At 35.4% G+C, this 16,345-nt stretch overlaps 1 long non-coding RNA gene across 2 annotated transcripts in view; it reads right to left on the bottom strand.

The window, feature by feature from the left end:
- Nucleotides 1–16,053, bottom strand: part of LOC127551582 (uncharacterized) — a 44,477-nt gene extending 28,424 nt beyond the window's left edge. Inside the window, exon 1 of one of the 2 annotated variants that reach the window (XR_007951130.1) lies at nt 15,204–16,053. This is a non-coding gene — a long non-coding RNA (uncharacterized LOC127551582). Of the gene's footprint in view, nt 1–8,449; nt 9,975–15,203 lie in introns of those variants that run through there. The other variant, XR_007951131.1, reaches the window with a different exon arrangement.
- Between the last annotated feature and the right edge of the window lie 292 nt (nt 16,054–16,345).

Here is a 16,345-nt window from a genome sequence, read left to right as displayed (position 1 = left end):
AAGAGCTCTTTTCTTGGATTCCCAGAGTGAGATAAAAAAAAAAAATCACTCAGAGAAGAATAAGACCCATAGGCAAGCTCAGGCAAGATATCCAAAAGCACATCTACATTTAATTACACAATCAAGCTACTATCAAGGAACAATATCCAGCAAGTCTCTCTGGATAGAGTAGCTGACTAAAAAACATGAATCCTAAGCATCAGCCATGACTTCCAAGGAAAAAGTACTATGTCATTTTAGCAAGAACTGGAAAACATCTAAAGGAGAGGAAACAAGTATTTATTGTGCCAGGCACTGTATTATGTACTAGCATAAAAAGAAAAAATGAATCAGCTCCTGCTTCCCAAAGAGCTTATAGGTGTATATATACATATATATATACATATATAAATATACATATATACATATATGAACACAAGTTTATAATATGTATATATAAATAAAATACACAAAAGGCAAAGAGATAGACTAGCAATGGGTAAAGGATCAAGAAAGATTAATATAATTTAATAATATAATATAATCATTTAACTGAATTTTGAAGGAAGATAGGCATTCCTCAAGGTAGGATGAGGAGTGAGTGCATTCCAGACTTAGGACACAGCCCAAGGAATAAAGATGGAAGATGGAGTATCTTTAAAGAGCCAGTCCCAGAAAAAAAAAAAAAGGATAGCTCAAATGGGTTTGAATTAAGAGCAGTGGATAAAGAGTTTCAAATAAGATCTAGATTTGATGTAACTAAAAAGCTTCATAAAAATTAAAATTCTCCCAATATAACATGAGCTTCCTTAAGAGAGGGAGGGCTCCTCTTCACCAGGAGTCTCCAAGCAAAAGCTGAATGATCTCTGTTGGATATATTGAAAGGAGGATTTTGTTCAGGTATGGGTTGGCCTAGATAGTCTCTGTGGTTCCTTCCAACACGGATTTTGTAATTCTATGACTTGAGTAGTTGAGTCTCAGTATTTCTGTCATTTCAAATGCATGCTAATAGCCACTTATAAGGCTTAAAAGAAGCATAGCAGCCTGAGATTTCCTGAAATCCCTCTCCCCAGGGGTGTGGCTATATGAATTTAACTACATGTATTCTCAAACTGAATAACCTCTTCATTGATGAGTTTCCAGATTCTAAAGAGCTTCAGAGCTTCCTTTTCAATTTAAAAAGTCAGGCATGTGGAAGATACACAAGACAACAGCTTAACAATTTTCCCATCTCAGTGCCAAGTTGTAGCAATTAACAAAAACAATGGTATTTGACCATCTTGGAAGATCCATGATTGATTTCACTTATTTGACTCTCAGATGGATCAGATTTCTTTCCATCATGACTTTTTTTTGTATAACTCTTATCCTTATTCTTCCTCCCATAAATACTCCACAGGTCATCCACCAACATATTGGAAATCTTCTCTAAGCCTTCTATCATAACATGACAGAAAAAAAGAAAGAAAAGACAGAGACATAGAGAGACAGAGAAACACACACACACACACACACACACAGAGACATAGAGAGACAGAAAAAAATGGGGGGGGTTGAGGTAGAGAGAGAGAGAGGGAAGGAGGGAGAGAATGTGCATGGCACATAGCCAAAACTTTTAAAATGTTTGTTAGTTGACTTAGTCCAATAGGAGCTCAGAACTTAGACACTTGCCTATGGATTTGGGAGACAAGTGAATCACAGACCAATTCAGGCAAAACCTAATTCAGGCAAAGAATTTCCACAAATTCCCAGACACCTCCTTATTCTCCCCTCCACACTTTTGTTTGTGTTCTCCCTCCCAACTGGCATGCTTTTCAGACCATGTCTGTTCTTTGCCTACCCAAAATAGACCTTTACTTCAAGGCCCAGATGAAACCCAGCTTCTTCCATCATGTCTTCCCAACTGCTCCTGGCTGCCCTCTTCTGATGTCCTCAGGTCAAAGGTCTGACCTGTAAGTTCCTTGACGCTGCCATCACTACCACAGACTCTTGAGAGAAATCCTCTCCCCAAGAATGGAACAATGGAGTCAGCAGTTTGCGGGAGTGTGCATGAGAGACTGCAGAGCCCAAGAGTCAAAGACTTGAGTTATTTGATGAGTAACTTTGTACTATTTCTTTCCTGAGGTAATTCCCCATCTTTGTGAAATAGTCAGGCCCTAACTCCCCAGCTATCCATATGCCCTCAGGACACTTCCCTGAAACTTAAGTCTTCCCATGAGCTGGAGGAAGAAAAACTTGATGATGCTCACAGCGGCACATTGGCCGCACCAGCCACACTTATGGAAACAACACTCCAAAGTATCTAATCAACACTGGAATGATTGTGAAAGCCACTTCACAGAAAGGAACAAAATATTTAAAAGTACTAATGTTTAAAGATACAAAATATTTAAAGCCTCCGAAGGTCAAGTGTCCCACCCCTGTGTCCACTCAAAACTGCTCCTCAGTCACTGAAAAACATCTTTAAAATATTCTAAGACTCCAATCAATCTCCTTCCCCAGGAGCATGAAAACAAAGCAAAAGTGGAAGAGTATCATAAAATAGCATCAAAAGAGAGGGTAAGTCGATCTCCTACCCTTTTGAAGAAGGTCTTATTTTTATCCCTTCCCAGTATCTGTGGTTGGTCTTCAAGCAGGGGCCATGGGAAAAAGTATATTTGAAATGGTAGTTCTCTGAAGCAAACACTCTTTTCTTCATTGGTGTAAATGAACCTCTTATTTTATCTTCACTCACCAATACAATATTATTTTGCTCTACTCCTCAGTTCCCCTATCCACACCTATAATCCATTAATATTTGGTGCATCTTCTTTCCAGCTGTTTTATGTTCATGTTCTGTTCAGGTTCCCAGTAAACCACTGTTCTGAGATTTAAGCATAATGTATATTCTGCTTTCCTTTAGTTTTACTCAGAAACATGGCAAAATTGCAACTGATTTAAGTCTGGAGCCTCCAACTTAAGCACCTGCCCCCTGTAAACAGAGTCACCTGGCAAAGCCTGTCCTTGGTACCTGCTTTGTTCACCCTTTTTGGCTTCTAAGAGGCCAAATCAGGTTCAGCATGAATATCCACAACCTCAAAACCCACTTTCCCTAAATTAAAGGGACCCCAACAATAGTGGATCACCGCAATCTCCTTAACCCTGATCCAGTAACACTCCCCTGTCCAATCCTATTTTTTCACTGTTTCTTTGGCTATACACCATATACTCCTAACCTGGATAAAAGGTTACTCTCACCCTGTTCAAGCTCCATGTGATGTAGAATACCTTCAGAACTATAAGTTTTTAATTCCCAAAACACCTTTCAAATTATTCAACAAATCTTTAATGGGCACTTACTAGTAGAGGTCCTCCCAAAACTTCCAGATAGATAGAGAGCCATAGGCCCTATTTTCTTTGAGCTTATATGAGAGGCTGTACAGTACAAATGAGAGAATTTTAAAAATTTGAGCTGAATTTGAGTTCTGACTGGAATTATTCAAACTGACTGAGCCCGAGTTGCTTCCCCTTTCAGATGGGCATAATAACAATTTTTCTGATCACCTGACAGGGTTTCTTAGAAGAAATATTGTACAATATGTAAAACACTACAAATGTAAATTTTGGTTATCTTCATGAACTATTTATAGACATATGAAAATATGCTCCAAATCATTATTAATCAGAGAAATGCAAATTAAGACAACTCTGAGATATCATTACACACCTGTCAGATTGGCTAGAGTGACAGGGAAAGATAATGCAGAATGTTGGAGGGGATGTGGGAAAACAGGGACACTGATACATTGTTGGTGGAATTGTGAACATATCCAGCCATTCTGGAGAGCAATTTGGAACTATGCTCAAAAAGTTATCAAACTGTGCATACCCTTTGATCCAGCAGTGTTTCTACTGGGCTTATACCCCAAAGAGATACTAAAGAAAGGAAAGGGACCTTTTTGTGCCAAACAGGCAGCCCTGTTTGTAGTGGCTAGAAGCTGGAAAATGAATGGATGTCCATCAATTGGAGAATGGTTGAGTAAATTGTGGTATATGAATGTTATGGAATATTATTGTTCTGTAAGGAATGACCAGCAGGATGAATACAGAGAGGACTGGCGAGACTTACATGAACTGATGCTGAGTGGAATGAGCAGAACCAGGAGATCATTATATACCTCAACAACGATACTGTTTGAGGATATATTCTGATGGAAATGGATCTCTTCGATAAAGAGAGCCTTAATTGATCAAAGATGGACAGAAACAGCTACACCCAGAGAAAGAACACTGGGAAATGAATATAAACTGCTTGCATTTTTGTTTTTCTTCCCAGGTTATTTATACCTTCTGAATCCAATTCTCCCTGTGCAACAAGAGAACTGTTCGGTTCTACACACATATATTGTATCTAGGATATACTGTAACATAGTCAACATGTAAAGGACTGCTTGCCATCTGGGGGAGGGAGTGGAGGGAGGGAGGGGAAAAGGAATGGAAGTGAGTGCAAGGAATAATGCTGTAAAAAATTACCCTGGCATGGGTTCTGTCAATAAAAAGTTATTAAAAAAAAAAAAGAATTGTCTTCATGAACAATAGCCCAAGTTACTGAGAGAGCAAGGAGGAGAGAGAAACTTAAAGAGTGAACCTAGAGAACAATTGCCCTTTCAGGAAAGTAGGAAGTTCTAGTTTCATAAAAATCAAAGACTTTTAGAATATAAGAATTGGAAAAGAATTTAAAGGTTAGCTTGTCCCAGCTTCTTCCATAACTGTTCTTTTAGACCTGGAGAGAAGAAGGGAGACAATACCAAATGCCATAATCAGCACAGTTATATCTCTGGATGAGTTTTGCTATTCAAAGGAACATTGATTGGACATCAGCTTAAATCGTTTTCAATGAAAGATGCATAGAAAACATGGGACAGTGAATGGAGCACTAGGGTAGTATGTGACCAAAGTTCTCATCCTGAGTTAGCCACTAACTAATTACATGATGCCAAACTAATTGCTGACAAGGCAAATCACTTCCCATAAATGCCCTCATCTCATTGGACCAAATTCTGTCTAAAGTCCCTTCAGCTCATTAATTCTTTTTCATATCCGTGGGAGAACAAAGAAGGTAAATAGCAGAATTCTGAGACAGGTGGGTCAGAACTCAGTGGAATGGGGCGGGGCTGGCCAATTGCCCAGGTCTCCAGGATCTTGCATAACAATCCTCTGTGTGAGCAACTAGGTTCCTCACATCAGAAAAAAAATCTTGTTTCTTCTATCAAAACTAAAAAGTAACTAAATAAGCATAGCTATTAAGACCCAGCTTCAAATCCTGAGTCTATTACCTGTAAGCTATGTGATCTTTTGAGGTTCAAATGAGTAAAATTAGGTCTCTAAGGATCCTTCTAAGCCATGGATCAGTAATCCTAGAACTCTATGAAATCCAGATGAAAGTCTTGAACAGGGACTAAATTATTATTACCACAAATGGTAAGGAAGCATTGTCCAATTTTCCGGGTAGCAATGGGCTTAGAAGAGGATACTTCATTTTGGTTTTCTCCAAGATAAACCCTAAGACAGGTAGCAAAGGGAGAATGTGGGAAAATCTTTAAGGGGGAGAGATGGTCCCTTCTGCCTGCCTGAATAAGGTTAAGGGGCAGAATTGTCCAGAATCTAAGAAGGGAGATAAGATAAGCACACACACACACACACACACACACACACACACACACACACACGCTAGGACAAGATAAATTAAAGAAGAAGATGGATAAGCCAAGTACAAACAAAGTACTATCAAAGTTTGGGGAAGGAGTCCCTTTGGGCCCTTCAGTTGTACTCCAAGGGCAGAGGTCTCTTCAAGTGGAAGTCAGATAAAAGCAGATAATCAATGAGTCAACAAGGCACTGTGATAGTGCCTTGTACTTGGCAGGTATTCAATAAATGTTTAATGAGTGAATAGATGGGGAGTGAGGCAATTTGACAGAATAGATGGAGTGCTAGGCTTAGAGTCCATAAGATCTGAATTCAAATTCTACCTGACATTTATCAGCTGGGAGACCACAACCAGCCATTTAACTTCTCTAAACTTTCAGCAATTCTCTTAAAGTTACAGAATTGTAGATTTAGAGGGTTGGCAATTTGCAGCATTGAGGGAAAGTCCTTCATTGAAAGAATAACAGATTCTTGCTTATTGATGTAGGAATAGATGAGTAACTATTTGTTAAGCAACCATTATGTGGTCAGTCCTATGTTCTGTTGGGAAATAGAAGAATTATAAAATAGGCCCCATGCCCTCAAAAATGTTCTGATTCCCCCCTCATTTCATTGGAATTTCCTTCAAAGATCAGCTCAGACACTACCTAATACAAAAGGCTTTTTTTTTTTAATACAGCTGCTAATATATGTTCTAAAATTTACTTTACATTTATTTTGAATAAATTTACATCTATACATGTTGTTTTCCAAATCTTCACTCCTCCTCCATGGGCTTTCTAACTCATTTTTTTTTAATCACAGAGCCCAAATTCTGTAGCCCAACTCTACAGAAGGTGGTCCTTACCTATCTCCTTTTTCCACCTAATTCTTATGCTTCTCCTCTTCTAATACATTACAATTAAGTCAAACAGAGCCACTCATAGTTCCAAAAACACACCCAGGATTTTGCTGTTTCAGTGCTTGCACTCATATTACCCATAACATTTATAGGTTCACAGGACTTCAAGCTCACAAGATAAGTATTTTATGTATTTCCAGGGTCCTCTTCTTTCTCTCTTCCTCCCCCCTCCTCTTTCCCTCCCTCTCTTTTTTCCTCCTTCTCTGTCTCTCTGTGTCTCTCGGTCTCTCTGTCTTTCTCTCTCTCTTTCTCTCTCTTTCTTCTTTTTCTCTCTCCTCCCTCTCTCTTTATATATATAATATAAATATTAGATACACATGTATAGTATGCATCTTTATATGCATACATTACATGTACATGCATGTATTTATGTATATACATTTGTGTGTTGTGTGTGCTTATATTATGTGAACACATATATACCCTTCAAAAACAGTCTGATACATTTCTGTCTTTGTATCCCGTAGTATCCAGCTTAGTATGACCAAACAAGCATTTGATAAATTATTGTTAATTCTTTCTTTCATAAGGGAATACAGAAATAACTATTATATAAATTAAAGTATGGAAAGTTCTATTCCCTAAGTCCTACATGGACTGCCAGACCATGTGGTAGAGTTTATGGCTAAGGTTATTCTAAGCTGGAGCCAAGGAACATCAGTAACAATTTCTCCATAATTTTTACAACTGGCACACCCTAAAGTGGGTGCCACCAAAGACCCAAAACACATTTGGATCTGAATGTGTTTTTGAAAAAACTCTGTCTAAAGTCCATGGTGCTCTGAATTTTTAAAACCCAGGCTTCTCCTCTGTGTGCTGAAGGTAAGCTGGTTATTGGTGCTCCTTCTTGTGTATTGAGACTTAGAAAAAGACAGTTGTGTAGTTCCAACAAAGTAAAGCAAAATAAATTTTAGGAGTGATATTAACAACTGTAGGTATTACAGGCCTTATGTAGTAGATGATGTCTAAATTGATCTTTGAAGAAAATTCCAATGAAATGAGGAGAGAATAGGAAGATTCTTGAGGGCATGGGGTCTATTTTATAATTCTTTCCCTCTATATGTAAAATTCCTTGGGCAGTGTGTCTAGCCTACTCCCCACTGACATCTGCTGTATGCTATGCAAGAAATGTCCCCTCTCCCCACCTGGGAAGCTGGAAGGCTTTTGGAGTATTTATTGATTTTCCAATGTCCATTATTGGGTTAGAGAAAAGAGATCAGATTCAGCTTCCTGCCATTCTATATCTACCTACTATCCTCAGGGCAATTCAGAATTCCTTAATGTCTACAACTCCCTGGAATTTCCAAGGCATTTCCATCATGGAGGGCAAATTTTGTAGTGTTGCTTTCCACAAAGTAAGCTCAATATACCCCAATTCTTAGACTGACCTTACTATAATAGCTAACATTTGTTTAGTTCTTATTATGTGGCAAGCACTGTGCTAAGTCCTTTATAATTATCTCATTTCATCCTCATAACCCTAGGAAACAGGTATTATAATTCCCCATTTGATAGTTGAGGAAACTGAGACAGAAGTTAAATGACTTACCCAAAATCACACAATTAGCAAGAATCTGAGGCCAGGTTTGAACTGAAATTTTCCTGACTCCAGGCTGGGTGTTCTAGCCACTATATCACTTAGAGTTTCCTTTCTTCTTAAACACTAGGCTTTAGACAAACACGGATATTCATGATTCCACCAACGCTCCTAGAACCATTGAATTCAATGTCTATTATTATCCACCAACATTTATAAAATCACAAGATTTCAAACTAAAAGGGCCATTGGAGATTATGTAATCCAATCCCTTATTTCTATAGATAAAGCAAATAAAACCCAAATAGGAAAAGTGGCTTGACCAAGATCACACAAATTCCACATACCTGGAGAAGAGGTGGCCCATTCCAGACAAGTCAGACCACAGTTACCAACTTTGCCTCCTCAGAGCCCCATCAGAAAAAGCCCAGGGCCCTGAGTCCAAGAGCACTGGGAATAGTAAGTAGCATCCCCTAGATCAAGGGTCCTGATTCCAGCCCAGGTATCAACAGTTCCTGGAGAAGAATCAGCCAATCTATCAACTCCATGCAATGGCCTCAATTGTGTAGACAAGCCAACCTAGTTGAAGCAGCAAGATACCTTGGAGGAAATACAGAAAGAAGCAAGTGCCAAGCAGTTCAAAACATTACCAACCCCTTTCCCTGGTCCCAGATTGAGGCCCAAAGAACCAAAATCCTAGAAATAGCAACACCCCTCAGACTTTGCACCCTGCTTTCACCCAAGTTCTTATCCAAGGAATCAATCCTTGGTCCTGATGCTACCAGAAAACTGTTTCTGCAGTTGTCACAGCCTCTTACTCTCATCTTCAACAGCTTCTATAAACACAGGAAAGTTCTTGAAAACAAAGTCCTTGACTCTGTCAACAGATTCAACATCAGAAGTACATATGGTAAAAATGACATTAAAGATGCATGGCCATCTGCTTTGCTGTTACATCCAAAGGATTCTAGGGTTTTTCTATCTGACTTAATGCTGAAACTTCTACATGTGTTATCTCCCTATTTTAGAATGTGAGCTCCTTGAGAACAGGGACCATCTTGTTCTATTCCCATCCCCAGCACCAAGAACAGTGTCATGTAGAAATTGAGCAGTGTTTTTTATTCATTCCTTCCTAACCCCAATCTATCTCTACTTGAAATGTTAATAGTACTTTTACATAGTGAATGCTTAATAAATGCTCCTTGACTGATTGACTAAACCACTTTCCATTTACCCAACAAAGTCTTTACAAAGCCCTTTTTGCCCAATCCCAAACTGACCTCCAAGGAAGCCAAAAGTGAAAAGTAATTTCTTTCTTGTCACAGAAACTTTGATTTTTTCTTTTTAATGCACTTGTTCTGTGTTGCATATGATTATCTTTGCACATCATATTATCTCTCTCCTCAGATAGTGATCTTTAAAGAAACAGCATGGTCCAATTTTTATTTTCATTTTCCTTTTCTGTCTTTCTTTTTCTATTTTGCTTTTTTTTCTTACTTTGTATTTAGTTTCCGATAAATAAAATTTTAAAGAGAGAAATAAAAAAAGAATCAATGGAACAGTGGAGGGTAGGTATAAGGATGTGGCAATCTATATCCAAAGAAGGCTTATTTGGGGGTAATAATGTAAAAGACACGCCAATATATGGTTGGAGAAATTGGTCAAGTCATGTGACAATAGACAGTCAGTGTGAGTGCTTCATTGAAATCTTTCAGGTATTTAAAAACAAAGATGCTGTGTTGAGTTTCTATTCTATGTAAAATAGATGTGTGTTCCTCATCACAACATCTTTGTATTTTTGTATCAAGTACCTTACACTTAAATACTTTGAAGGACTGTGATGTTCTCACTGAAGATGTTCAGTCACCAATGCAGATGACAAACCATATCTTCGCATCCTAACTGATTATTTTTTCTATCTTTCCCTGACCTGAAATACAATAACAGCTTGTAATCCTGATCTCACTTTTGATAAGCACAGAACCTCTAATTTGTTGTTTCTTCTTTAAAATAGTATGTTCCTCCTTAGGCAGCCTGTTGGTCTCCCTCCACTCCCAGGCACTCACTATATTGGTGCTTGACACCCAAATGACTCAGAATTCCTGAGCTCAATTGCTCCACTAGCCTCAGTCTTACAGTAGCAGGGATTAAAAGTATGTATCACCATACTCAGCATCCTATATGAGTCTCATTTGAATTTTTTTGTAAATATTCACTTATGGATCTACCCAATGTACTAAAAGCCTCTAGTTCTTTGACCATCTCAACATTTCAATGAAGTACTCGGGCTGGCCATTTATTGTCACATGACTGGTGCGTATTTTCCAAACATACATGCTCCTGATGTGTCTTTTGCACTACACCAAAATAGGCTTTCTTTAGATATAGACTGCCACATCTTTATACCCATCCTCCACTGTTCCATTGATTATTTTTTAATTCTTTTTTTTTAATTTTTAATTATTGAAAACTAAATACAAAATAAGAAAAAAACAAAATAGAAAAAGAAAAGAAAAGAAAATGTCATATGGCCAGCAGAATATCAGATAGTATTCACGTTATGTTAACAATAAATTTCCATTTCAAGAAAACATATAATAATAGAAGAAATTTTATTTTCACAATTGTCCATATTCTCTTTGCTTCCTTCCTTGTAAGTTATTCTTTTGTTCTCTGTTGTGCATTTTTTACTTTATTCTTTTTGCCCCTTTTCATCTTCTCCCATGCAGGCAACAATTAAACATAGATGTGTATGTGTGTATGTGTGTGTGTGTGTGTATGTATGTATTCACACATACACACATACCTATATCTATATACATAGGAACACACCTACATACATACACATATATATACATATTTATACTCACGTAGATATGCATCTAAAACAATATTCATATTCTGAAATTTAATGCAGATTTCTCTCTTGATTGAATCTTAAGGTTTGACTTTGACATCAATGATTATTAGCCCTACTTAATTTTTTCTAATGAAGTCTATACCTGATCCTTTTTATAGTGTTTGCATATTGTAGTGTTCTTCTTTTCTAAAATATAATGGTTCTCTGGGAGGAGGTTTCTTGAGGAGCTTCTGGAGGCAGCCTTAGTTTCAGTTCAAAGTAATAACCAACTTAAATACAGCCAGGTGTTAAAAGTTCAGATCCTTTTATTGTCTCTCCCAAAATAGCCCTGTTAGTTTTCTTAGAGGCCTATCTCCCTCCTTGGTTCCAAGAGCTCTTGCAGCTTGTCCTTTGTCTCTTCCAGCTTCAGCTTCAGTCTCCAGCTCCCTCTGAATCTCCAGTTCTGAATCTCCCGACTGAATTCTGGCTCTGTCAATCTCCTGAACTAACTTACTTCTGACTGAGCCTCTAAGAGCTTCTTATATATGTTCTCTTAAAGGTGTGAACCCAAAAGTTGACTCCTCCTCTGAGAGTAGGATTGTGGGAGATGTAACTTGTGAATATACCAGACTTGTGAATTCTAATGTGTGAACTCTGAAAGGTGTAAACTTAAGTTCATAAGCATTGTTTCTATCAATTCCAGTGAGTTAACACTTTGTAAGGATTCTAATAATACACATTTCTTATTTTCTATCCCTGCTAACTCTTCTACTTTAATTCTATTTCTTAACTTGCCTTGCTATTATTTAACCTTCCCCCACCCATGGATTCCTCCCTTATCTTCTCCATCCACCTTTTTCTCCCTCTTTAATCTAAAAACCCACCTTATCTTATCCTTTCCCTCCTTTTATACTCTCCCCATTTAACTACAAACTGTCCCACAGCCATAAATCTATACATCTTTTTATCCACATTATTCTATTCCTTCCCTTCTTATTTCTTTATAGATCCTTCATGGTATATATATATATATATATATGTATATATGTATATATATATATATATATATATGTATATATGTATATATATGTGTATATATATATATATATATATATATATATATATATACATATATATATATATATATATGTATTGTTCGCTCTTTAACCTATTCCTTATGTGACTGGGTTTTCAGGACTACCCCCTCCTTCACTCTCTAAAATCTCTGTGTCAGTTCTTCTCCACACCTTATTCATATCATATAATTACTATTTTTACCTTTTCCTAGACAGTTTTGCTTTTTAAGACTTAAATTCTATGCAGCTCTGCCTCAGTCTTTCTTTTGAGCTACCCAATTACTGATTTTAATTTTAAACATATGGTATATATTTCATGTAAAAAAGATAAGCAATTTGTCCTTGTTGAGTCCCTTGAATTTAATTTTTGATGTTGACTCATATATTAAATTTTCTTTTGAGTTCAGGTTTCATTGAGACACTCCTGAAAATATGCAAGTTTTTTGAATGTCCATTTTTTTCATTCAATATTATGTTTAGTTTTCCTGGATGTGATATTTTTGGCCACAGGCCTGGTTATTTTAATTGTTGATATCTATTTTTCCAGAACAAGTGGTCTTTTACTGTAGCTTTTACTGTACAATTCTAATTGTAGCTCAAGCATATTTAAAACATTTTTGGTTTTTGTAAAATTTTTTCATTGATCAGGGAATTTCAAAATTTAGTAATAATATTCCTACATGTTTTCCATGTAAGGTCTCCTTGAGGTAACGATGGGTGGATTTTTTTTCTATTTTTACTTTCCCCTCATGTTCTATCACTCCAGGACAAATTTCTTGAGTTATTTTTTGCAGTGTCAAGGTTCTTTTTTTGATCACAGCTTTCAGATAGTCCAATTATTCTTATATTTTCTCCTCTTGATCTGTTCTCCATATCTATTGTTTTTATGTTTCACATTCTGTTCTATTTTTTCATTTTTTATATTTTATTTTGCTATTTCTTTGCCTCTTTTAGCTTCACTGGCTTCCCTTTACCCTTGAAATAATTTTCAAAGAATTATTTTCTCCTTTAATATTTTGAATCTCCTCTTTAAGTTGGTTAACTATTTTTCACAATCTTGTTGTTTTTCTTGGATTTTTTTTTTAGGTTTGGTTTGTTGTTATTGTTAGTTTTTCCTCAGTCTGTCTCATTTGATTTTCTAAGCCTTTTTTGAGTTCTTTTATAAATTTTTTATAAGCAGTTAACTATTTAACATTACTCTTTGAGGTAAAAGAGATTTTTTTTTTTACTTCATTGTCCTCCTCTGAAGATAAATTCCAATCTTCCTTATTCCCATTGTAAATTTCTATGTATGAGTTCTCTCTTCTTCATCTGTTCAGTTTTATTTAAATAAGTACAATTCTACCTCTAATCATGTGAGGGGAATGGTACTTCTAGCTTCACTTCAGCTCTCCCTTCTAAACTGGAACCCCAAACCAAAAACTTTTTCTTCCTGCAAATGTCTGTATAACCTAGACTTACAAGACTATATTAACCTGATTCAGCTGTTAGGGCTAGTATTTCCTAAATAAGGGAGAATAATCTTATAAATCAGACTAAAAGTAAATCAAAATAATCAGTAATAACCGATTTCCTTTTCAATTCCTCCCTGTAATCCAAAGAAAATCATTTCATGGTACACTGAGCAGAGAATCAAGGTCTTTCAGATAGTCTATGATTTTAACAACCAGCCTCCTAAAGAACTGAGTGCAACTACAAAATCAGAATGATTTGCTCTATTTCCATTAATATATCTTTAGAAGTCTTCTTAGGAAAGAAAAGAGAAGCAGTAGCTTCTTTAAATAGATTCTTTAAAGGAGATCTCAATTGGTGGTCTTATTTGGATCCTTTTTGTATATCCATTTCTACTATGAGACATAATTTAGACTACATTTTGGATAATTTTTCCAAGTATTAGATTTAGTGATAAAATATCTTCTCTTTAAAAAAAAAAAACACAAAACTATGTGGATAGGAATAGACACCCACGACCTGAAGTACTTAGGTGAACCTGGTGACAGACCCAAAATGTATGGGTTCCAATGAGCAGTTTATATCATACCTAATAATGAAATCGAGATATAGAATTGTTTATTATTCAATTGTCATATGAGAAGGCTATGGGCAATAGTGGTAGTATTGACAGCAGTGATACAATTTCAAAAAGTGAATGGGCTACCCTACAAATTAAAACTTTATTATCATTGGTCAAATTGACCAATTTTTCAAATTGGCAAAATTTCAAGGGGTAGTCCCCCTTTGATACAGAAATAATAGTATATAAAGAAAAGAAAAAAAAATCCTTTGTAGGACTCCAATGGTTCATTGGAAATCCTTGATATCAATTAAAAAATTTAAAAGCCTCTTCTGTACTGCAGACCCTCACTATCAAATTCTTCCAGACTGCTTTGTAATTGTAGAAAACAGCAAATGTGCATTCTTAGGATAGCTCTGAAGGGACTTTTTCCTTCTAGAGTTTCTTTTCAGTTTACAAGAGCATGTAGGAAAATAATACAAAATCAATATAAAATATAACTATAAGAAGAATTATCACATTAAGGATACATAATTCACCTGAAATTTCAAAGAATTTCAATAGTTATATCATGAGAGCCTGATTTGGAAAATGAGTCTTTCTCTTGCTTCAAATGATCAGATAAATGTTTTGAATAGGAAAATAATTTCCCCTTCACAATAATCAGTGTAATTTCTATATGTAAAATTTCTAATCAAATTTTGAAAATTCATCACATACCTTATTTAGTCATATTTTCCCTTAGTTCCCCCTTATGAATATATCTTTATCATAGTAATATAATGAAAGAATGTTGTAGTATGATCTCCTATAAATTAAATATTCCATAAATTATAAGATCTCATCGTCTCTATTATTTATAATTCAAATGACAATTCAAAATGATTTCTCATCATGGTGGTACTATATTAGCATTTATCACTTAATCAAAAGCCAGAAATCAGTTTTATCTCTTAATTTTGTTACAATGGAAAAATGACATTATTGTACACTTGTCCTTATCAGTAGAATTTGCTATGTGAAAAGAAAGGCAGGGACAGAGCAGCATTAGTTCTGTTGGATTTCAGATATGAATCAATAGTCAATTATATGATAGGATGTTATAGCTAGAATCAGAATTAACCATATAGGAAAATGTCTTCTATGGAAAATTGAATCAAGAAGGTCCTTACCTTAGTATTTGTAAGGTTGTTTCCACCCTAATTATTCCCCAGAGACAGATATCCATTGTCGAGAGTTCACAGATGCCATTCCCATTAAACTGCTGACATTTTTTTTAAATGATAGACTAATGGTCTTATGAGAGGTCAGACATTTATACCTGAAATGAAAACTTAGAAGTATATCAAATTAAAGTCCCACAAGATTAGGCCCTGAATAAAAAAATAAATAAATAAAAATTAAAAAAAAAAAAAACTTCATTAATCATATGTTAGGTGCAATATATGTTCATGTAACAATAACTGTTTTAGTTCAAATTTATACCATGTTCATTAACAGATAGCTTTATTTTATTTTATATTATTCTATTAAGGATAGTTCTTGGAGGCAAAATTCACTATATGAATCATATATCATAAAGTAAATAAATATATGATAGGTTTTAAATCTCCTCTTTGGTCTGCTCAGTGAATAAGATAAGAGAAGATGAAGTACATCTAGCCACATTAGGTAGGCTTCAGAATACTGCTTTCCAAAATCAAAACCATTATAAATTCTAGAAATAGCTTTAATCCACTGTAAGCTGAAGGAAGCAACTTCCATAAGAAATGCTGGAGAGACACGCTGGTTCAATGTTGGATAAAATGAACAAGCTATACAAATACTACATTCTGCAATTTTATATTAATAAATTTAATATAAATTTATATTATATTATACACATTGAATAGTTGGTTCGAAAATGTAATTTTAGCACACACTAATTATTAACAAATATATTTTTGTGATTTTCTAAATGGTCTCAGATGAAACTTACTTCTTTAAAATTTAACTCATAAATTCCCCTTCTTTGATTGGGAAAGTATCTACTTCTTTAATTTGCATCACTATAGTTTTACAACCCTGAATGTAGAACCAGCCCTACAAAATCTCATGAAGACTTTTTAAGAGGATTTTACCATGTTTTTCTCCCAATTGTAAAGTATTTACTACTATTACTATCTTCTTACATTTAAAAACAAAAATACTCATTAAAAATTAACAATTTTCAAATATATTTGTCACATTTTATAACAGATACATTTATGACCTAACATATTCTGATAAAAAGAGGAAGTAGCCCTGCCTTAACAACTTTTTCTTTTAAATAATA

The sequence above is a fragment of the Antechinus flavipes genome, chromosome 2 (assembly GCF_016432865.1).
Source record: "Antechinus flavipes isolate AdamAnt ecotype Samford, QLD, Australia chromosome 2, AdamAnt_v2, whole genome shotgun sequence".
Lineage (NCBI taxonomy): Eukaryota > Metazoa > Chordata > Mammalia > Dasyuromorphia > Dasyuridae > Antechinus > Antechinus flavipes.
This window is presented reverse-complemented; position numbering and strand designations above follow the sequence as displayed.